Genomic DNA, 24,821 nt, shown 5'->3' on the forward strand with positions numbered 1-24,821 from the left:
CTTTTGTGTGTGTGTGTGTGTGTGTGTGTGTGTGTGTGTGTGTGTGTTTTCAGAGGTGGGAGGTGCCAGGAGCAGCACACCTATAGTCCCACTATTCTGGAGGCTGAAGCAGGAAATTCCCCTAAAGCCAGGAGACCCATCTGGGTAATGGAGGAATGCCCTGTCTCCAGAAAAAAGCAAATGAAGAAAGAAGTAAATGAAGGGTGGGAAGAAGGGCAAGAACAGAAACCAGGGCCCTTCTTAACATTAAAAATTCACTGTAGTCTTTCTAAGAAGTTGGGGTCACACACGGGAGCTACTGGACTTGTGATCCTGGTTCGTGTGGGTGTGAGGGAGGAGGAGTGACAAGCTCATGGGAGCAGTGGTTCATCGTACTGTCAGTCTCAGAGCCAGTTGACGACAAGAGTCTGTGCTCAACTATGGTCTCCCTAGACTGGGGAATGTTCTAGAATGTTCTAGAACCTCTTTCCCACCCCATGTGCAGAACTAGACCCGAGGGAATGCCCTGCTGTCTGGTGCTGCATGGATTACTCACAGAGCTCACCTGACACCTGTCTCAGCCCCTGGAGGTCTTTTGCATGCACTTGGCCTGCACTTACCTTGCCTTGGATGGCTGTAGAGGCAGGAGATGCTGGGTTTCAGTTGTCACTGTGCCCAGAGGCAGCGCCCCCCTGAGAAAAGGACTGCACCCTCTTCCTGTCACTCTTCCACCCCACTGTCCTGTGTGAACACAGTAGGAATTTAATTAGACTTTGCTGATAGATGAGTCTGCTGCCTGTTCCTGTCATGAATGCAGAATAATAGGAAATAGGGAGATAGATCTTTTGCAAGTGGGAAGGGGAACAAAAGATGGAGGAGAGGGGACATAAAAATAATTAAAATGTGTTATGTACACGTACCAACTCTGCATGGTGATGTAATTACTATGTACCATAAACATGTAGTAAATCAAATAAAATTAGAAAACACACCCAGCCACAACAGCTTTTTAAGCCTACTTTGTTAATTACTTTTCTCTCATTGCTGAGCCAAAATACCTGATGCTCAAAGTTAAGGGGAAGGGGTTTATATGCTCACAGTTGTAGAGGGTTTAGTCCATAGTCGGCTGGCTCCAAGGCAGGGATGACAAATGGGCCTCACAGAGGAGAAACAACATGGTGCACATGAGGCAGCAGAGGCAACAAGGGAGCCTTACCACGTCTCTCTGCCCCTTTATCCCATACTGGGATTGGGGCGATGCTAAGCCTGTCATTCAGGCTTAGTGGTTTAGTGAGCACACGCTCCCGATTCAGCACCTCAGACCACAAGAGGCTTTGGGGGACACCCAGACCTGATCCATAACACTCACTATCTGTAAAATCATGATTCCCCTCATATGCATTATATAGAAATATACACTCACATTTAAGTGTCCATCCCTGCCCCAACAAGATCACGTCAGACCCCACGTCACCTGGACGTGATATTTGATTGGGACACCAATTAAACAGTGCCCTGCACAGTGGGGGGAGGAACAGGAAGGAGCTGGGAACCCCCTGCTGGCCAGGCTGCGGCAGCCAGGCCTTCCTGCACAGGAGACTTCCCAGGGGCTGGGCAGTTCCCTTTCTTGACCTGGGTAGTGGCTACCCCACCCAGAGTTGCCTTTTAGTTATTCTTTTATGCAATGTGTTACACGTTATGCACTCTAACCTAATAGAGGAAAAAGGAAGACTGCAGAGGGAAGATGAGCAGCACTGAGAGCCCTACCTGTGTTGGCCTCCCAGGATGTGGGACCTTTCGTGCCCTGTGTGCAGGGGCAATGTGGCAGCCCCTTGGTTCTGGCTGGGTAGGGGCTGGGGCTCCAGGGAAGGGGTGGCCTGGGTGGTTTCCAGAAGCACTGTGCTGTGCAGAATTCTGGCCCTTATCTCTGGAATTAAATTGCAGAGGATGAATCTTTGACAAAGGAGCCAGCCATCCTCACTGGAGGAAAGATAACTTCTTTAATAAGTGGAGCTGGAAAAATTGGATTTCAGCTTGCCAAAGATTAAAACTAGATCCCTGTCTTTAACCATGCACTAAACTAAAATCCAGGTGAATTAAAGATATAAATATTAAACCAGAAACACTAAACTTTCTGGAAGGTAGAACTCTTGAAGACATTGGCATAGGAAAAGACTTTATGAATAAATCTTCAGTAGCATGAGAACTAGCACGAAAAATCAACAACAGGGATCTCATCTTATTAAAAAGCTTCTGCACAGTAAGAGAAATCACCAACAAAGCTAAGAGACAACCTACAATGTGGGAAAAAATTTTACCAGCTGTTCCTCAGACAAAAGTCTACTATCCAAAATATATACAAAACTAAAAAAAAATCAGACCCCCCCCAATTTATAAACCCAATTCAAAAATGGGCATATGAAATGAACAGACATTTCTCAAATAAAAAAGTAAAAGTAGCAAATAAACATATCAAAAAATGTACAACATCACTGGTCGTTTGAGAGACGCAGATGAAAACAGCACTGAGATTCCACCTCACCCCAGAAAGAATGGCTCCTATCAAGAAATCAACCAATAACAAATGTTGGCGGGGTTGTGGGGAAAGACGAACCCTGCTCCATTATTGATGGGAGTGCAGACTGGTGCAACCACTGTGGAAATCAATATGGAGATACCTCAAAGAACTAGGATTAGAAGTCTCATTTGACTCAGCCATCCCTCTGCTGGGTATCTTCCCAAAAGAATGAAAAGAATCATACCATAGTGATATATGCACACCCATGTTTATAGTAGCACAATTTGTAATAGCTAAAATTTGGAAACAGCCCAATTGTCCATCAGTTGGAGACTGGATAAAGAAGATGTGGTTTTTTAATGAAATGGAGTACTACTCAGGCATAAAGGACAAAAACTAGAGACATTTATAGCTAAGTGAATGCATATTGAGGACATATGCTTAAATGAAATTAATAGGACACACGTGTAAATAGTTCCTCTGTTGTGATAAACTAAAAGTATAAATAATCAATAATGTGTAATAGGAAAAAAGGTCTAAAGGTATAGGGGAAGTAAGAGGGGTAGAGGGATAAGCTAAGAAAGGAAAAGAAAAATAAGAGAAAAGAAAAAAATGGAAACAAAGTCTTTGTAAATAGGGAAGGGTGGAGGGGGTGAAGGGAAGGAAGGAGAAAGAGGAAAAATGGGAATCAAGATGTATCATGTAAAGGTACAAGATCCCAATGATGAGTGTAATCGTACTGCATACCTAAAATGTGCCAATGAAGAAAAAAGGGGAAAAAATTGCTGAGGATGAGCAAGGCTGACAGAGGAGCTCTGGGAATCCCAGTCCCCAGTTCCAGGTGCCATTACTTTGGGAAAAGAGGAATGCACAACTGCCGTAGCATTATCCCAGCACAGTGCCATGGTTGTGTTTCCTCTACACACACACACACACACACACACACACACACACACACACACACTCACTTGCCTGCTTTTAGAAGGAATCCCAGTTATGGGGAGCATGATACCTTAAAAGCAGGCCTTATCTGTGCTCTCCATCAGGCTCTGGAAAGCACATGCTATCTGGCTAGTGCTTCTCCAGGAATTTGTGTTCTTTGTGGCAGCTGCTGCACCTAATGAATCAAGCCAATAAACTATCTTGACAGCATCTGCTTCCTTTATTCTTCCCTTGCTCTAGTTCTGGCCTCAATCTGAAAGCCCCAGACGCCATGCCCTGTGCACCACGATGCAGGCAGACAAGCTTGGGACTGGCTACTGTGCTGTCCTTCAGCAAATCCCAAGGCCTTGGCAGGGCTGCATTTCCAGAGCTCGGCCAGAATCAAACCTTACTTTCCACTCACTGGAGGCACTGATGAAGGCATTCAACTACTGGGGAACCTTCTTTCACCAGGAGACAGCAGCCACCACCCTCATATATTTCCTCTTGTCATCTCTTATTCTCTTTAACTGTGTTCTGATCTGCAGCACTTTTGTCATTCAGAGCTTTCCATAAAAGGTGCAGTCCCCAGAGACATAGTAATTCCTCACCTTCACACCTAGCAGGTGGGTCGGTCCCTGGCTGAGTCTCAGGGTCGGGGGGATTAGGTTCCCGGAAGGTAGAGCCCAGGACAAGGATAGCTCGTTAAGGGTTGTAGGGAGAAGAGATAGGCAAGCACCACAGGCCTCTCCTGTCCCATGCTCCAGTTGACCTGGATTAGGCCAGCATGACTCGGCAGCTTTTCCTCGTGCACATGTCTCTGTGAGGATGGCCTGGGTTGGGAGAAAGCAGGAGCCTGTAACTTCCCGGGCATCTGGGAAGCAAATGCTTGGACTGAGAGTTGCACTCCTCTTGTGTGTTGACTTTCTAAGCCCGAAGGTGAGGACTTCAGGAAGTGGTGAGCTCATGAGGGTGGCACCCTGTTCAGTGGGATTAGTGCCCTTGTAAATAGTCTCCGAGAGAGCTAGCTCAGCCCTTCTACCAGCAAGATGGTGCCATTCATGAACCAAAAAGTGAGCCCTCACCAGGACCAACCTGCTAGCTCCTTGACCTTGCATCTCTGCTCCGGAACTATGAGCAAATAAATGACTGTTGCTTATAAATCCCTGATTTACAATATTTTGTTTTAACAGCCTGAATAGTCTGAGCCAGTAGGTCACTGTTGCAACAACAGGTGGATTCTTAGAGGTCTAGGATAGACTTGAGACAAGAGAGTAAGAAGACTGATGCATAGTTTTTATATTCCATGAAGAACATTTCAGACTGGTGATAGAAAAGACAGCTGTGCTATCTTCATGTGTTCATACCATCACAATGAGGCAGACTGGGTAACTGATGAACGGTATACATTTGTCGCTCGCTGTTATGGAAGTGGGAGAGTCCCCAGGGGCATCACTTGGTTTGGTGTCTGCTGAGGGTCTATCTCTGCTTCCAAGATGGCGCCTTCAGTGCTGAGTCTTCCTCGAGAGGAAAGCGCTGGTGCTGTGCCGACATCTGGTGGATAGAGAGAAGGACAAGGCTGGGCTGCATGCTGAATGGAAGCTCTTTTAGAACCCAGAGAGCAGGAAAATCGGCTGACTCCGCTTTGTCTGTGCCGCGACTGTTGGTACACATCTTCACAGGAAGTGCTGGTTGGGACCATTATTGTTATTCAAACTGTAGAGATCCTGAGCCGTGTTCACTGAAATCCAGCTTCTGTCAGTGTTACCCCTAAGTTCCCAGCACTCCAGTGTACTAGATGAGACTAAACTATGATGTCCATGAGGTAGGCGTCTTATTTTGTTTTAGACTAATTTAGGTATTTGTGGCAAGGGGTTCTTAAGCCTGCAGTGTTACTGAGTGTGAAATAATTGTGCATTTGTGCCCTGACTGAGCAATGTCCACCTTTGTTATCATTTTATCCAGAAGGAGCAGCATATTAAGCCCAGGCTGAGTTGCTGACTGAAAAAGACATTAGGCACGATCATAATCTCAAAGAGAAGGCGTGAATCCTGAGGGAAATACAGCTGGTATTAAGCTGGAATTGACATCAAGATTTGTGTCAGTGTTCTGGCACTGTGAAAAAAATACCTGAGAAAGTCAGCTCAGAGGAGGAAAGGTTTATTTCGGCTCATGGTTTCAGTCCATGGTCAGCTGACTCCATTGCTTTCAGGGCTGTGGTGAGATAGGAACGTCATGGTGGAAAGGCATGGTGGAAGAAACTGCTCATTTCATGGCAGCCAGGAAGCAGAAAGAGTGAGGAAGGTCCCAGGCATGAGGTATCCTCCCCAAGGTCACTGTCTCATGACCTTCTCCCTTCAGGTAGCCTCCACTACCTGTGTCCATCACCTTCCAATAAAGCCACCAATTACCAGTCCATCAGTGGATGCGTTCACTGACAAGTTTACAGCCCAGGGTCCAGTCACCTTCTCAAAGCCCCACCTCTGAACACATGAGCCTTTGGGGGGGATATTTTAGACCTAAACCACATAATCTTCTACTGATGAAATTGATAGAGGGACTAGTGGGGTGAAAAGGGACTTGGAAATAGTGCAGTCCATTGGGCCTTGGATTGTTAGGAAGCAGAATGAGACATGGAAGCTCAGGTTGAGAAGTATTTCGAGCAGGGACACATTCTCCAGCGTTCAGGCGTAAAGCAGGACAATGCAGATTCAGGGCCATGGGTTTCACAGCCACTGTGTTTGACCCCATCTGTGATGTGAGACAGGCAGTGGGAAGGTGGCCTCTCTGAAGGGTGAGCTGAGAGGGCTGGGCACCTGGCAGAGCCACTGAGGTCCTTGACATTCTGCCAGGTGCTCGTGTGTTCCTCATCCTGTTATTTGAGCAAATGAAGCTATGAATCTGCCAGCTCCTCCTTCAAGAACTTCTGCTGTTTCAGACTCAGAGCGGCCTTGGTCTCTGTGCTTATTAGTGACCAGAATGCAGGGGGACAATATGGAAGCCATTGAGTGCACAATTCTTTTCTCTTAGACACGTTCTAATGTCTTGCTTCTCCTGGCAGAGGGCCGGTCACCCTTGGGTTGCAGGTGGATAGTACTTCTGTCTCCTGATGAGCCAGCCCTGACTGTCTCCCAACACCGACCCTTCTTCAGGATTTTGGGAATGTTCAAAACAGGAACTCCACTGCGCAACTTGCAAGCCCAGCCACACCTTGGAGGGATCACTTTTAATGCTCTAGTGGTACAGACTGTGAATGTAAGTTTATCTCATTGATTACAGGGACTAGATGAGGTCAGCCTTGTGCAGGGAAGCTGCTGATTCCTTGGAATAAGAAGCGTTGTGGGAATCTCAGGACTCCAGGTGCAGGGCCCTGCTAGCAGAGGGCTGTCCAGGAGGCACTGCAAGATGCGAGTCACATGCTGCAGAAGGGGAAAGAGGAGAAAAGCCTGGGCCTCCTCTTCCTGCATGGCGATGTGCCAAGGGGGTTTTGAAGCGCTGCTCAGTCCTCAGCGGGGCTGTCACACAAATCACACTGCAGTCAGGTGTGGACACAGCAATCTGGCCACTCTGTCTGTGGCTGCACAGTATGGACAAGGATCACAAGTAAGCCCAACAGGTCACAGGGAAGGAGGCAGCACGCATGGCAAGGCTTAAGGAGTTCTTGGTGCCAGGGAAAGAAAGCACATACACCAGGGGCCTAAGTGTGCACCTCAGGCCTTCCCTCCGAGGCCAGCTGTGGCGTCAGGGACACGCTGTGCTCTCCGCCTCCTGACTCCATGACAGGTCTTCACATCCCGCCGTCACATCATGCCACACGGAGCCCACTTCCTCTTCCTTCCACATTTACAACCAAAGCTCGGACTGGAGTCATCTTGGTGAATATTTGAATCACTCATTCTTGACAAGTTTGAACTCAGGAGATGTGGGTGGGCCCAGGCAAGGGTACATCACACCAACCAGGTGACCCAGGACTCCACGGCGGAACCGAGCTGGGCACAGGGACCCAAAGCCGAGGAGCACATGGCCTCTCTGACATCCTCGTAGCCCAGTGCGCGTCAGTGGCAGTGGCGACACTGTGGAATGGGACACAGAGTGTTTCCTGATTTTGGCCCTTCCTGGTTTTGCGCTACTTGTGTCAGTTAGAGTTCCATCACCACAGTGGCATCCCTGAGGCAACTCACTCATGGAGAGAGATTTACTTTGAGTCATGGCTTTGTTGCTTCCAGTCCAAGACCAGGAGGACGCATTGCTCTGCACCCATTCTGGGGGCACCAGCTGTGGATGGGGGATCATGCATCCGGCAAACCCACTCACTCCATGAGCCAGCAAGAAGAGGAGGGAGGAGAAGTAAAAGGGAGGGACCAGGTCCTGAGTCCCCTGCCCGGGTGCGGCTCCCGTGACCCAGGAGCTCTCGCTGAGCTCCAGCCCGCAAAGGCTCCACTCCCTCCCAGCAGCACAGCCTGGGGGTGGCCTTTACCCCACAGGCCTGGGGGCACTCGGCAGCTTTACACTTTGCTTCATTGTTTCAGCCTGTTGGGAGATTTAAAGAAAAGAGGATTTCCCTTTAGTTTTACTTGGATAGATAATCATTAAATGAGCCAGTACCGTTTGTTTGCTAGGTTTGTGTTGTCTCTGGGATGAGAGATAAGCAAACACACATTTGGTGCTCATATGGCAAGTGCTAGAGAAAACACGTGCAATGTAGGATGCAACAGAAGTAAGTGTAGCAGGTTCCCAGCCAGACAGAAGACGTAGGAAGCGAGCTGGAGCAGGTGGCACTGCCAGCACTGCCCACGGAGCCTCTGCATGGCACGTCTCGCCCTCGGGTGCACGGGGACTATGCGCCCAGCCCAGACAGAGTGACTGGGAGCTGGCTGGGGGCGGCTCTGCCATGCCCATGGGCACTGTTCAGGACAAGCTGCTCCGTCCGCTCTCCACAGCCTGACACCAGGCCTTGTATTTCCTGATCACTGCACAGTCGGTGGTTCTCCTCTGGGCTTCTCCTCTGCCTGCCCTGCTGTGCATCCTGCACGGTCCGGTCCTCTGGTTCCAGGGCCCCGCCTTCCCCAGCACCAGGGTCACAGCTGGGGAAGAGGTGATGGGATAGTCCCACTGGCCTGTCGGCTGCCTGACCCCAAAGCGAGCCACCTCCCTCCAATCCCTTTCCCCGGTGAGAGCCAGGCACCCACTCAGACACAGGGCCGGGCCTGGGGCAGGGCGTGTTGGTGAGTTTGGCCATTGTCACCACTCAGCAGTGTCAGATCCATTGGGCTGTTCAAGCCTCTGAGGAGCCCAGGTGCTACGGCAGTGGCGAAGGCGGCAACTTCCCTCTGCAGGCTGGGCCCTCGCATCTGTGACCAGTCAAGTGCTGTTGTGGCCACAGCAGCCAGCACTCGGTGAGTGCGGTGAGCGGCACCACTCGCTGGCCTGGGACCCAGCTGCATCCTGGCTTGATGGACCCTAACACATGCCCGTCAGTTAAGTATCACTTGTGCAAAATGCTTGGCACCAGAGTTTCAGAAATGAGATTTTTCAGAATATTTGCATATATACAATGAGCTGTCTTAAAGATGTGACTCAAATCTGAACATGAAATTCATTGGGTTCCTTCCCTGCTTTGTGCATGGCCTGGCAGTGACGTTGCACACTTTGAGGGGTTTTGTGTGTGCAGCAAAGTCACACGGTCACGCGTTGGTGGCTTGTCTGTGCACAGAATATCTCAGACTTTGGATTCTCACGTGAGGGTGCTGCACCTATGCCCCACAGGTCAGGGTTCTCTTGGTACTCTAAGGAATCCTTCAGGGCAAGTTGTATGCACATGAAGACTGGGAATTACTTTCACTCTTCTTTAAGCAGATGAACCCACAGCTGCCTCTTGCCTTTGGGCCTTGTGCTTTCTTAGGGCCCTGAGTGTCGCTTTTTCTCACGCCTGGGGATAACAAAAAACCAGGCATGAGGAACGCCCCTGCCCTCTGTTTTACTTCCAGAGCGTGAGGCCTCCTCACATGAAGTACTCCAGACATGTTTCTGAGTGCAACATGCCTGGAAAATTATATGCTTTCAACCCTAAGCATGCTGGGCTACCCAAAACGCATGTTTGTGCTGTGTTGGAACATGTTTCTCTTTGTCTGTGGCCTTTGTCTCCCTCACCCCCCAAGAGTACAACTGTTGTAGAAAAAGGAGATTAAACCTCCAAAGAATCCTGGTGTAATCTGCACACACTTGGATTTGCAGGAAAGCTCCGTCCTCAGGGCAGGCTGGATACTGTTACCCACACCACATTCGTCACTGGACCTGGAGTGGCAGTGCTTTTACACAGTCAGGATTTGACAAAAAAAGGAAGATAAAGGTTATGAATGTCCTGAGGCCCTCAGAGGGCCGGGACACGGCTATCTCTGAGAGCTAATCTTCCGTGTTACAGGGTGTGGAGGCCCCAGTCTGTCCTTCGCCAACCAAAAATAAGAACGTTGAAAAGAAATCAAAGAGCAGATATCAAACGCGCGCTGCCTCTCCCATCATCTGTTCTGTGGCCCACATAATCCTTCAGACTTCACAGGGCTCCCTGAGTTCGGCCTTCCTGCTGGCGCTCTGGCAGTGGGGGCTTTGAAGTGGGGCTTCTGGCCTCTCACTACTAGCTGAGATCAAAAACCAAAAGTTTCAGTGCAGTGCCAGCTGTGGGGCCTCACTGACACTTCACAAAACTCCAGGCTGTCCCAGCAGAGATGCTGTAGGAGCTCCCTGCTCTTCCATGACAGCCCTCCCACCTCTGCCCTCCAACCCTAACCCTGACCCTTCTGCTTTTCCTAACTCAAGAACTTTTTTTTCTTTTTAATGATACTGGGGATTGAGCTCAGCCCCTTTGCCCTGAGCTACATCCTCAACCTCTTAAAAAAAATTTTTTTTTAATTTTGAGACAGGGTCTGTACATCACGAGGTTGCCCAGCTTGCGTTCAAACTTACAGTCTGGCCTCAGCCTCCTAGAGTGCTGGGATGACAAGCATGTGTCATTATGCCCTGTGAGGATGGATGTCTTGTGAAAGCTTGTCCTGGCAGGTCTCACTTACAACACGTTTGTAACACTTTTGAAAAAGAAAAATGTAAACCTCCATGAGTTTGAAGAATCTAAATGGAGATGTGTTTTGGTGGAAAAGTGTTTTAGTGACAGATTTCTCAGGTTCCTCGGGTTGGACTTGGCACTGAACAGACCCAGAGCACCCAGCTGCTTGGTGAACCACACTACTGAGCAGCTCACCTCCACCCCAGACTCTGTCTTGGGGAGCCCCGAACTGTGGGCACAGAGGCAGCTGTTCTGACCCACGGCAGGAGGCTGGGCTGTCCTGCAGGGCACGGTGAGCTGCTGTGTCTGCTGTCGTCTGTGTCCCTGCTCTGTCCTCAGGTCACGTTCACTCCCTGAAGTGCGAGGTGGATCCTTCCTTCCCATGTCTGCCGCCAGCTCCACCTTGTTGCTCAAGACCCGTCCACTTCCTGTTCCGCAGGACACAGCTCCCCTTCATCCGCAGTGGGCGCGTGTCCTCATCTTGTCCCATCCAAGTGGACGCTTTCAAATGTTCATTAATTTGTGTGTGTGTGTGTGTGTGTGTGTGTGTTCCAGGGCCTTCTCAGTGAGCTATGCCCACAGACTCCTTTTAAAATAGGTTATTTGAGAGTATTTCCCTAAGTGCCTACGTTGCCCACGCGGACTCAGACTTGCAGGCCTCCCGCAAGCCGGGGCCTCAGCAGGGAGCCGTGATGGCTCAGGCTCCCTTGTCCCTCGTGGGGTTCAGATGCCTCCCACGAAGGGCAGACGTGCACTCCAGTCCTCGCCGCCCGGTCTCACCTCGCTGACTCTTCACTTGGATTTTATTCTGCATGGAGGTTCTCCAAGGGCGCTCTGACTGAGTATCTCCAGGTGTCCACGCGCTCTTTGTCCTCTCGGCTTTGTTTCTGCTCCCACATCCCGTAAAAGCTCTCACTAGTAGAAGTCGTGTCATCAGACCCAGGGGCGACCGCAGTCTCCATCCGACTTGCCTTCTGTCTCCCTGGTATCAACTTCACGCACGCAGGACACTTTCTTCTTGAAAGACTTCCTTTCCTTGGTTTTCTCGGGTACTGGGCTCTCTTCATCTTTCTCTGCCTCTCTAGGAACGCAGTGGGATCAAAAAATACGGCGAATGCTTAAATTATAAACTTTTACCCCAGCAAGTCACATCATCATCAGTCCCCTCGGAAGGTCCCTGCCCAGCTTCCAGGACCCTTGCTCCACCATCCTTGGCACTTTCCGAAGCAGTTCTGGAAGTCTTTCTTGCGTATCCTTAGTCACACGGTTGTGGCTGCTGCGATGTCTTGAACTGGACTAAAACATTCACTTTTATGGTCACTTTGACTTTGGGGAAGAGCCAGAGGTGCAAGGTGCCAGATCGGGTGATGAGGTGGCTGAGGACACAGTGAGCTTTTACGAGCGCCTGTGCACTGCACGGCCGTGGCACCAGCACCCACCGCATCTCTGCTCACGCCTCATGAGGAGAGTCATGACGGAGCAGTTCCAGAAGGGCTCCAGAAAGCAGCAGGAGCGGCGGGACAAACGTGCGTGAGGCCAGGGAGGGCTGTGAGGAGTTGTGGCAGTGTGTCGTTTACTGTACTCATTCTTTACATTCGACCTTTCACTGTATATTTCCTTCTTACCTTAAATTTCCCAAAAGAAAAGCCTACAACACAGCGAATGATGAATAAATGCTGGAACAAAAATACTGCATTCGTTCCCCTGTCCTTCCTGCTGCTCATCATTTTTCTCCCTCCGTTCTCCCTGCTGGACAGGCAGCCTGCTCTCCAGTGGGGCCTGAGATAGGCTGCTGACCCCCACCTGCCCCGCACGATGTGAACCCGCATGATGTGACCCCGCAGGTGCCAGGGAAACAGAGGCCAGGCCCGGCGCAGGGACCTGGGCACCCTGACAGGAGAGGCAGCCAGAGCAGCAACATCCGGAACTACGGATGCACGTGGACTCCTGCCACCAGCTCCTGACCCCGGGGCCCTGCCTGTCCTGCACCTTCACTATCCTGAATGCACCTGGTATTGCTGATAAAATGTTGGCAGCTGAAAATATTTTCACAAAACACTTCAATGTGCTACTCTATCCAGCAATTCTGAAATGCAACTTTTAGGCTAGCTTTGAAGATTTGGGAATTCTACATCTTTGGAAAAGTCAGGGTTTTATTTTTGTTGACAAAACCTGGATGTCTGTATCTTTCTCTGGAATTTTGCACCCTCTCCCCCCGCCCCGAAGGGATCAATCAGTGAAGGAGAGGGTGAGAACACAAATGTGATTCCAGGTAGATCCCGGCCACAGACGTCCTCTGCCTGGGGAGTGGACTGCGGCCCTCCGGTGTATGATGGCCCGGTGGGCTCTGGGACTGTCACAGAGGAGGTGGTGCCTGGCCTAAGCAGCTCTGAAGTGGGATTTTGGCTGAGGTTGCTGAGGGTGCCTGGAGAAAGGTAGTGAGAGGAAATAACAAGCAGAAAGCTTTGCAGGGTCCCCTACAGGCCTCTCTGTTCTGGGGTCCTGGTCCGTGCTTCCCTGACTGGTGGGACTCTGGTCGGACCCGAAGTGTGTGCGGTTTCCACTGTGGGTTGTGGGAACAGTAAAGGCAAACAGAGAGGAAGGTAATAGCATCTGGAGGACTTGCTGCAGCATGAACTGGGGCCAGAAATAGCCGTACTGAATGCACCCTGTTGGATCTGTGCCCCTCCTCTGTCAGAATGGCTTCTGCTCAGTGGCCATAAGCCCCAGATAACCATCAGCTGTGTTGGCCTCCTCCGGGGAGGTTTTGGGGACAGGGCCCCCAGATCCCAGGAGTGCTAAATGCAGAAGAAGCAAACATCTTAGCTGTGAGTTTCTAGGACTCGATGCGAGGTTTCTAGGCTTTCAGAGGATTTTTTAAATATTCCATTTCTTACCCCTGGAACCCTGGGCCTCACAAACACATCAGGCAAGTGTGTTCCACTGTGCTTCCTGCTCGGCCCAGGTAAATATTTGCCTGGAAAGAAAGTGGAATCCGTGAGAGCCCCAGGAGTGAAGAGGATCTGCACTGGGGTGTGCTCAGGTTTGTGCCTGCTGTGCAGTTTCACAGGGAAAGCTTCCTAGCGTCCAGGGCCCTTGGCTCAGACTTGGTCATGGAGATCACGGGCCAGCGTGAGGCTGTCCCCTTGCCTTCTGGCTGTGTCCCCAAAGACAGCGTCACTTTTGCTGCTGTCATGTGTTTGTGTGTTTAGACATTCACCCCTCTGGGAGGCTCTCGCTGCCAAACTTGGTTATTCAGGCTGACTCACCCCTCGGAGAAGAGCCACTTCTGCCCCCTGAGAGCTGCCTTTGAATAAAGCTGATGTCTGAATGCAGAATCAGGTTTTCAAAGCCTCTGCTCAGATTGCAGTGAGCTCAATGTGCCATGCACGTTTGACCCAGTCTGAGCTCCTGCTGAGCTCCTGGCAGCAGCTCGGCCCTTCCTGATGGCTGGGCATCCACGCGAGCCCTGTCCGTCACCCACACCGAGGTGCAACCACCCAGCCCTTTGAGTCTGGTGGGGCTGCGTTGGCAGGGTGAGGGGTCAAGGAGGTCAGAGGAGGAAACTGGGCCATTGGGTGAATTAGCCGAGGAGGGAGTTTCATTCCATTCCCAGGCACCAGGGCCATGTGTGGGCTGAGCTGCTGCAATCAGGACAGGTGATCTTGGGTGAAGGTCCACACTTAAAAGTGTGGCCCTTGGTACTGCAGGATCTCCAGGACTGAGAAATGCAGATGTGCCTCAGTTTACAGCAGGGTAACATTGATAAACCCACCGGAAGGCAGGAATATCCTAAGTCATGAATGCATGCAGCACCACTATCCTACTGAGCCGCCTTGCTCAGCCACACAGGACAAAGTAGTCCTGGCTGGGTAGGTGGCTAAGGGGAGCCCCAGCTCGCTGCACTGCCCAGCATGGCAAGAAAAGATCCAAATTCAGTATCTGAAGTGAGGTTTCTGAATCATCGCAAGTCAGGGATGGTCTGTGTCTACAGGTAGACAGTACAAATTGTGCTGGTGTGTAGGGATTCTTGCACTTCAAAGTAAATGTGTGTGTGTGTGTGTGTGTGTGTGCGCGCACACACACACACACATACACACACACACACATTGACAGGAAGCACACTGGGCTAACCTCTAAGCAGTGCACAGTCGGTTATGCCACATTGCCAAGTATGCGTAGTTGCCAAGTGTCTGTGGAAACACTGAAAACAGGGCCTACTTCATCAGTCTGTTAGGGGAACTGAGCCAGTTACTGTCTATAAAGCACTGGCGACAACAGTGCCTGGAATACATTAAGCACTTACTAGCAACTCTTTGTTGTTCATAGAAAATAAGTTAGATTGCTGCTTCTACTCTTCGGCTCTGTGTATTTTTCTGGACCTTAACTTGTTAAAGAGTCACTGGCAGGTGAAAAAGAAAAGCTGTACATTCTTCCTGTGGGAGACAACTTGAAGAGATGGCTGGTTGAGGTATGTTTAGGTGTAATTGCCTCTTCCTCCTCCCCTTTTCCTGCTTTCTCGCTCTCCTACTCCTCCTCCATACATCCTCACACTCCTCTCTGTCCTCCTCCCTCTGCACGTCTTTCTTTTTCTGGAAAAGGGGTAGAAATTATAATTCTACTTTAACATATTCACACATCTACACATTTTAAAGACTATGAAATTTTAACAGTATTGTTTCGAACAATTTCACTTTAGACGTACCCATCTGTTTCCGCCTAATTTTTCCTTTCTTTTTGTATCTCCAACCTTCTGTATAGGATTTTTTTTCTTTCTTATTCTTCCTTCTGAGTTTTCTATTCCTTTGGTTCTCTGTGTTTTGTTCTATATATTTTCTTAGAGTTTACCTTCCATTTCACTGATACTTTCTTCAGCTGTATCTACACAGCTCTTGTATCTCTTCATTTTTTAAAAAGTTTCAGCACATATTTGCAGTACATAATGATTGCTCATTGTGAAGAGTTGTTGCACATACACAATGCATCTTAATTCTTTTTATACCCCCTTCCTTGTAGCTGCTCATTAAGCTTGTAATTTTGGTTTTATACTTTTCACTTTAATTTTTTTTATTTGATTTCTGTTCAAGGCTTTTTGCTTATTTTTTATATACTCTAATTCTCTTCCAAAATTTTCAATCTTTTAAAAACTGCCTTAGTGTATTTATTTCAGACAAGATTGGGCACCTTCAGGGTGGTATGGCCATAGATTAGTATGTTTATTTCAAAGAATGTGTTTGATCATTCGATTAGGTAGAACTCCAGTGTATTTATGCCTGTTTTCTGTCTTTTTATTTGCGTCCCACTTACATTATCTTGCTTCTTTCTTGTACTTGGATATCTTTTAACTTTATACTAGACATCGTATTTGAAAAATTATACATAAATTCTACAACTTTTCCTCCAGAATTTTTTCCTTTTTCTAGGAACCTTGCTATAATAATACTCTTGGATCAGCTTACTCCAGTTCCAGGGAATAGAGTTATCTGTGTGACCCAGATTATTTGAAATTGACTGACAATCCATATGAGGGCAGATGAGCCTTTCTCCTGCTGTTTATCTTTCTGGGTCATGATCAAAGATCCAAGCATTTTCTTGCACTCCTCCTACACTAAGTAAGCCATAGACACCTACTTTTCCCACGTTTATGGGACTCCTGTCTCATTCTTGATTCTGGCATGATGAAATATTGTCTTAGTTGGCGTTTTGATGCCTTCAAGGGAATTAAAAAATAATTGTCTCAGATTCTCTGATTGTCTTCATCCAAAGGATGTGTCCAAATTGTCCCAAGGTGTGTTATTACCTGTCACTCGATTGTGACATTTCTCTGAGGTCCGACAAATGATATAACTAAAAAAATCAGTACAAATTCTTGTCCTTACTGCTAATAAACAGTATAGATTTGAGTAAATAGCCTCAACTTTCTAGGATCCCATTTTAGTTCTTTATCCAGAAATTTAATTAGCTGATCCTTAGGGTCCCTTAAAGCTTCAAAACACTTATAATTTCTTGGCTCAGAATTTTCCAAAGATGAATGTTAGATATATCAAGAACAGTGTTGTTTAATTTGTAGAACTTTAAACATGACAGATATTTTGCACTAATCTGGCCAGTAACTACAGCATGTTTGTTAGCATATGTTCCCTGAGACTCAAGGCAGTGGCCAATCTCAATGTTCATGTCTCCGCTGACAGAGTTTGAGGAGCCTGCACCTGTCATCAGGTGCCCTCAGGAGGGGGTAGTGCCAGCTTCTGAGATGAAAGATTTTAATGGAAGTAATTGTCAGCCCACAGCTGGAGAATTCTAAAGGCAAAAAATGAAAGCTAAGATTTCAGCTACTTTGTTGCAGTCCCACCTCTACAGCTGGATTATCGAAGAAAAGCAAGATTACTAAAACAGTGAAGCTTAGAGGAAGGGCCCTAAAGTCAGAACTTGAGAGCAGGACCTCACTGGCATCAGTGCCTGCTTTGGAAAGGGGCCCCAGGGGCTGAAATTCAGGCTCTGAGAAGAATCCCTCTTCGCTGAGCCAAGGTGGCTTGAGGGGCAGCTGGAAAAGCTGCCAATTTAGAATGAGTGCTCGCTATCAGAACACAGTCCTGCTGCCACAGGAGAGCCGCCATATGAGTGGGTAGTTCTGCCTTCCACAGCCAGCCCACAGCCTCTCTCCTCTGCCCCAGCAGAGCCTCAGGTAGAGTGAAGGGCTAAGTGGTCACCACTCCAGCAACACAAAGCTCATTTCGAAGGATTGACTTAAACTTGACAGTCAGTATTTTAACAGGCAGCATACCGTCTTTGCAATCTGCCTTGAGTCTTGTTTATTTTATGATGGGGTCATTGTGAATTTTTGGAGCTTTAGGATAATGGGCTGTGCCTTGCTTACTTTTTCATTCCTAGGACAAAATGCCTGACACCCACAAGTTAAAGGAGAAAAGGCTTGTTTCAGCTCAGCATTTGTAAAGGTTTCAGTCAGTAGTTGGGTGGCTCCATGGCAGGGAGAGTTTCACTCCAGAGGAGAAACAGTCCATGGTAGGGTAGGCAGAAAGCAGTGACGCAAAAGCATTGAGCCTCCCTTCCTCTTTTATTCCATCTAGCTTACAAGCCTATTGTTTGGTGCCACCATGCCCAGGGTGGGGCTTCCCATAATCCATACCCAGAACTATGCTAAACCCATCAGTGCTCTGATTTAGTTTGCACACCCTTAATCCGTATGCACACACTCTAGATCCAGCCACCTTCGAAAAGCCCCACCTAGGACAGTATCAAGCTTTGGGAGGACATCTAGGTACAAGCTACTCCATGATTCAAACATTTTAAATTGGTCTCTGTCAAAATACAGATGAATGGAGAGTAACTTGTCACCTGCAGTTCATCTGGACACTTGTAAACCAATAAGTTTGCTTTAGTTTTAGTTCATTGCATCTCACTATCCAGAAAGTTATTTGTTATGGTATAAGGACAGACTTGAATTGTGTTAAAATTCAAACTTCATTTTAAGAAACTCTGCAGTGGTGCCCAAGTTGTTTTTATTATTGTGAAGTCTGTTACACCAAGAAATGTTCTCTGTTATTCAAGCATTTAATTGAGTTTAGAAATCCTTATATAACATTGAGACCCAATTATAACAGTGATGTTTACTTCATAATAAATCAGCCATTTATATATAGTAGCAGGCTCAGTTATTCACACCAGCTGAAGAGAAAGAGCCCTATATTATATAAATGTAAGCCTAAAATAATCAGCATAGTCACTAGCGTCTGTGCACCCAAACCTACTTGAACATTGACCAAAATACATCAGTCAGCTCTAAACCAAGACCAAAGCAGAAGAACTGTGTAAATGAAGCATAGACTTCACATGCTGCTGGGAACAGTGATAAGGGGAAAGACCTTCAAGGTATGTAATGTCTTATACCAGTAGTTGTAAACCAGGCTTCTTCAGTGGCAAACAGTAGACACCCTATGTACTAAGTTTAAGTTAAAATTTCTCCATAAATGTTCAGTCATTGACGGATTCTCCGGAAGAATTAAAATACAGTCTTAGGAGGAGCAACACATCCAGGAGCAGTGCCCAAATCACACCCAGAGCTCTTCCAGGAGAAACACAGTGGCCCCACCACAGGACACAGGAACCAGAAACTGTCCCTGAGATACTGAGTTCTGGTCTCTGCCATTAGAAAAGCAGCCACTGCACTCTCTGCCTCCACGCTGGGCTCTGGACTCACTTCCTTCTGATACAATCTTACAGGACTGCACCTGACTGTCTGGGTCTGGAACGGATCCCCGTGGGGCCAAAGGGGCCAAAAAAACATGTTCCTCCCTACAGGAAAGGCTGAAAGAGCAAGTCTGGAAGGCACCGACTGCCAAGGTAGAGGACTCTCAAGCCCAGAAAAACTGTTTAAATGTACTGGTCTGTTGAAGGGAATGGAAAATGCCTGCGTCATTTCTCAAATTCTGGTGCTTAGCGTCCAGTATCTCAGGGTGCTGATGAAAAATGCAGATGTCTGAGTCCTATCCTCAGAATCTCTGCAAGGAAGCAGCTACCTGAATTTTCTCAGGCTCCTCAGGTGACTGTGATGCACACTGAATGTATCTACCTCACAGAGTTTTAATGAGAGCAGAGTAAGTCGTTACACGAAAAGCACTCAGAAAATGGCGTAAGTGTTAATTTAAGAAAAGGGGTAAATGTGGCTGAGATGACCACAGACATGAATGTGCAACCCAGAATCCTTAAGACGTAGTCAAATTGCCTTAAATTCACATATCTGAGGTGGGTGATTGAAATTAGTAGCAGTGGAAATGACAACATTTCAAGACCTGCAATCGGTTGTGTTACTTTAACTTCTATAATTTCAGCTGGACTACTGTCAGTAATATTTGCTTAATTTAAATGAATTGTTTTTTCTTACTCTGTGAATTACTTATCCCTGTAATTTCCAAGTGAGGGCAGGCAGAGTCCAAATATTCGGTTCTCTTTCAAGTCTCCCATTCCCTTAGTGAGGAATCATAGCCTTCCGTTCTCCTCAAAGATCTACTACATTCCAAATAAACATTTTAAAAAATAAATAAAACTGTCAGATAATGATACAAATGGATGCCCTTCCTGTTATTCCAGTGCAAGGTTGTTTACCAGGAAAAATGTTGGAAATAGCAGAACTGAGAGTCAGAAATTATGGCACTGTGGCCGGCAGGAAGACACCACAGGGATAAGGGGCCAGGAGCCACGCCATTGCTGGGGGCAGGGAGCAGCGTGAGAAGGATCAGCAGGACGGGTGACCCTTCTAGGGTCGCAGTCACATAAAGTCTGTCTCTTACCGTCATCTCTGGGACAGGGCCGAATGGAGACATGAATCTCTCTCTTCATACCTCAAAGTAATCTCAAGTCATCACATTTGTTATCTATTGCTGCATAGAATATCGTTCCAAGACTTTGAGACTTAAAAACAACAAATACTTGATATCTTGTAGAGCCTGTGGTTTGGGCTCTAAAAATAGGTTCATTTGGATGGTTCTGGTTCAAGGTCTTGCAGGAGGTGTCAGTGAAGCCATTGGCCAGGGCTGCAGCTCTAAGACCCCTCCCATGGTTGGTCACAGATGTACCAGCCCGAAGCTTCAGTTCCTCACCGGAAAGGCCTCTCTGTAGGGTGCCCTGCATCATGGCAGTTTTCTTCCCATGGAGTAAGAGATTCAAGAGTGAGAGCAAGGGAAACAATTTAGAAAGACGCTGAAGACTACACCCGAACCGCGGGTGTGAGGCCCACTGCTCTGTGGTGCTCCGTTTATCTCACCACAGGGTAGAGCGTGGGGTGGAACTGCACAAGGGTGTAAACACCACAAGCACAGCCATCACCTGACAAGGTCATCCCTGCTGGGAAATCCTTTCAGTTATTTCCTTGGTGTTTACTGCTATCTTATCTCATCTGTGTTCTGTCCCAGTACTGGAGGTGAGGAAGGGATCCAGGGTGCACCAGGGATTTTACAGAGCTCCACTCCAGGGGTGAGCTGTCCCATGTGGACTTGCACAAGCCCACATTCTGAGTTCTCTCCCCACTCTCCAGGGCAAGGGTCCTCACAAGACAGGGTGGGCATAAAGCTAAGAGGCTGTGTCTGTATCAAGTATGGGGCCAAGTATCATTTGGTTTTTAATGTAATTTTTTTATGGGTCATTGCATAATGAGTTTAGGCTGAACGGAAACCCGAGGATCCTCTTCAGCTTTATGTTTCCTAAGGGTTGTGTGCAAAGGACTGAAACGGCGAGAGGAAACCCGGCAGGGCTCCGTGACCGAGAAGCTCCAGGGTTGGCCGAGATGGTCTCATGGGCTTGTGCCGTCCAGGCCAGGGTGGAAAGGACGGATGATGGAGTTGAGTTGGTTCTCGGTCTCAGTGCCAGGGGTGAGCGTTCAGTGTGCCTTGGTGAAGACCAAGCAGAGCGGCTTTGCCATCACAAACAGTTTTTCCTGAGTGTATTTCAAGAAAAGGATGTGGACTCGCATTTCTTCTTTTCCTTTGAAAATTGTATGTAGTTTACGCTCTTCTTATCTATGTGGTCATATTTCTTTTTTCTGTGATTCCTGTTTTCCTCTCTTTTGAAAATTGGTATCTGTACTACTATCTACCTGGAAAATCTGCTTTATTGAAAACCTCTGTGGTTTGTTCCTGTTGGGTGACGGTAGGCACTTGGACAAGACCCCAGAAAATCAGCATCTCATTCAGTCTGCTTCACAGTAAAAATTGCCCGGTCTTGAAAAGTGGGAAGAGTAAAAATCACGATGAATTTATTTTTTTCATCCACTAAGTTTCTACTTTTCAAATGGCAAAATTTAAAAACTTTGTTTCTCACCTCTTTGCAGAGATGGCTTTGAAATGGGCAGCTACATTCAAGTTGGGGTGTCCACTCCCCCAGGAAGCCCGTGTGTTTGAGGCTCTTCCCCGGGGGCAGCAGAAGCAAAGGCTCTGGGGTCCTGGTAGAAACGTAGACCACCAGCTCTACCCCCGTCCCACTGAATAGAAATACGCATTTGGGGGAAGATCCCAAGGTGGCTTGGACGTTAGGCTGAGGAGCTGTTTCAGTGCTGGTGTTAAGAGGCCACTGTGGCCTGTGCTTCTGAGTGGTGAGTGTGCATCCAGGACCAACGGCCAATAGCTTGAGATGGTGAGGACCGGAGATTTGGAGATCCCTCTGACTCCTCTTTCTCCCGCTCTCTCCCTCTCTCACCTGCACTAGCTTTATCTTTTTGTTTTTTCTATGAAACGTTGAGGCTTGTTTTTGTTTTTCCCAATCACTTGGAGCTGAGCCCTTTCCTCTTTGTTCAGCCAGTTTCCCTCACAGCTAAATATTGAACAGATTTGTCTTCTGACAGCTGACCCCAAATGGGGACACGCAGGGGCCCTTGCCCTAGGGGCAGAGAACCCAGATGACAGAGGTGGAGGAGAGGCAGGACGGAGCCAGCTCTGTCCCCGGGGAAGCCCACACGTTGTGTCTAAGCCTCTGCATGGCCCAGCAGCCCATAGCCAAGTGGCCTGTGGCTTCTGGAAGGCATTCTTGCAGAAATTCCCTTTTTGCCAGAGGGTGAAAGGATTGCAAATTGATTTTGTCTGCCTTTCAGATGGACTTAGAGAGACACAGAGTTTGAATTCTAACAGTGAGGTAACATTTTTAGATACTGGAGCAACCTTTTTGTGTCTCGTGTGACCTAGCTTTGCATGCTAGTATCCATCTACCCACCTTTCTGTATCAGTGTGTCAATTTGTTAGGTAAATGGGGTCAGTAAATTTAATTAGATTGGCTGACAATATTTAAAAGAACATATTTGCATTAAAGCCTGCTATCTGTTCACAGCAAGTGAATCAGAGAAAGCTAGTTCTTCCCAAATGCTTCAGCAGGTTGGTGACCCCATCTGGCACTAAAGAAATGGTCAAAAAGCACAGATCTCAGCTCTCTGGCCAGAAAGAAGCTACCTCGGTCCCCTTTTTTCTGCTTGTCAGATTTGTGCCCCAGAACAATGTGGTATTAGCCTCAAATCTGTGATCTGTCAGTCAATACACAAAAATATGGAAGAAAAGAGATAGAGGAAAAATAGAGAATTGACCGATACGTTAGCCTGACCATTTGACAGTGCCATGACCACAGGAAGCACTCTGTAATGTTACACAAAAGAGCTGAAATGCCAGTTTCTGAAGAGATAATTGTTTTAGAAGACACAGAAAAGTCAACCAGTCTTCTAATCATTGCGAGTGATCAAAGTTTTTCAGAGAAAGAAAATCAGAAGAGTCTGAAAGGCTAGCTATAATCTTGAATTAAAAAACCTGGGGTCAGAATGAAAAGCTGGTAAAGAGGGGTATATTTGCTTGATTAAAAGGAAAACTGTAGAGAACCTAGGAATTTGTGTTCACAAAGTCTTCTTAAGCCCTGTGACTTTACTTTCATCCTTTCTTTCTTGTTGTTCTCCGTGTGAATGCTCTTTTGAATTTTTTTTTTTTGAAAATGAAAAATATGGTCTTCTATCCTCACCCAACATAAAATCACAACACATTTAGAGATCAAATTGGCTTCTGTTTGTGACTCATGCATGGCGGTATTTCCATTCTTCAAAACAGAATGAGTGTTCCCTTTGGGCAGCAGGCAGGCAGTGGGTTTATAAGATGGAAATAAAGATGAGTATAATAGAAGAAAAAAATCGTGTTATTTCAAATCACTTTAAAGAGCTAAAGCAGAGGGGACTTCCTTTTTAGTCTGACTCAAAAACTCAGCGGCCTCCTTTTTTCAGGAAAACCTGTTCTGTTTTGGAGACCTATTTAAAATTTAAAATTTCATTGTGACACGGTAGGTGCTTGGAAGAGTGACCTCATGTTGATTTGATCTGGCGTGTTGGGTCTTAGAGCAGGAACTCAGTCCAAAACAGTGGCTTGTTTAACATTTCTACCATAAAGAAAAAAATGAAAGCTATGTTGGGTTTTGTTTTTTAATTTAAATTATACCATATAATTTTGTGGACACTGCAGCCTAGGATCATTACTGCCGCTAAGAGGGTAAATCCCCCAAGGGGTAGGAGAGACTGATGGTCAGAGTTGTATCCCTCACTGCTGAGGCAAAGCTGCTGACGGTCAAAAAGCTCACTGGGTAAGTAGGACAGTTACAGCTCCAGGGGGAGATTTTAAAACTGGGGGACATACAGCTCTGTGGGAGAGAGGGACACGTGGATCTCATTCCGAGATCTGACACAGATATTCCTCGTGTAACAAACTGTCTGTCTAATGACTGTTGGGTCCCGAGACCCACGTTCAGACTTACAACTCAGGAACGTGAGTGGCAGTGTGGCTTCAGGGTGGCTCCTTCCAGAGTGCTGTGCTGTAATTTTTGCCGATTGCACTGTACAGTGCAGAGCTGTAGTTTTATGTTCTTTTTTTTGTTGTTTTTTGAGACAGGGTCTCACTATGTAGTTGAGACTGATCTGGAACTCACTATGTAGGCTGGTCTGGAACTCACAGCGATCCTCCTGCCTCAGTCTCCTGAGTGCTGGGATTATAGGCGTGCACCACCACTCCCGACTTGTAGTTTTGTGTTCTGTTAACCCATTAGCGTGCTATATGTAAATTATGTAAATGAAAGCATAGTGGTCAAGTTGGAGCTTCCTTTGACGGTTTCTTTGCTCTGAATATTGTAATTGTGCACACTGCATCCAAGTCCTTGTGTAGAGACAGTCATAGAAATGGAGCTTGGTGGTTAACCGAGGAAGGTCTCCTGCCTACCTGCCTTGCTTCAGTTCACCTTCGCATTATCTTTCTGAATTTACATATTATGGTAATCGCCCCGAAATCTTTCTGGAACAAGGACGATTACAAATTAATTATTATGGTATTTATCTGTTCAAGATTAATTTTTATACACATCTTTTAAATCCAAAGCCATCCTTGAGTTCAGTGCTTAGCTTCACATCCGCTGTTGAAAAGCAAGGGCTCCTCCTAGTGATACTGCTAAATCACGCACTTTCCACGTGTGTTTGTTTCCTTGCTGCACAAGTTCAGAGTCCTTGGTCAACACCTCCTGGGAAGCCCCTGACTTCACAGACCAAGGACGGACCGGATATTAGGGAAGCTGCAGTGACTACCTCCGGCCACTAGGGGGGATTTGACTAAATTCTCTCCCCAAGTGGGGAAAGGCCCTGAGGACCAGTTGGGTTCATTATATTCAGGAAGTCATTATTTCATGATTTTTCAAATCCTTTTTCAAAGAAAAAAACCAGCAGTGCTCATTAGTATTCACTCTGCACCTAATAATTATAAAATCGTGATGCCTGCACAGAAAAGTGCTCTGGTTTATTTATAATGCCCAGCAAAAGGAGGAAAGAGTGAA

Source organism: Fukomys damarensis, unplaced genomic scaffold, assembly GCF_012274545.1.
Source record: "Fukomys damarensis isolate Sample0158 unplaced genomic scaffold, DMR_v1.0_HiC HiC_scaffold_19, whole genome shotgun sequence".
Classification (NCBI taxonomy): Eukaryota; Metazoa; Chordata; class Mammalia; order Rodentia; family Bathyergidae; genus Fukomys; species Fukomys damarensis.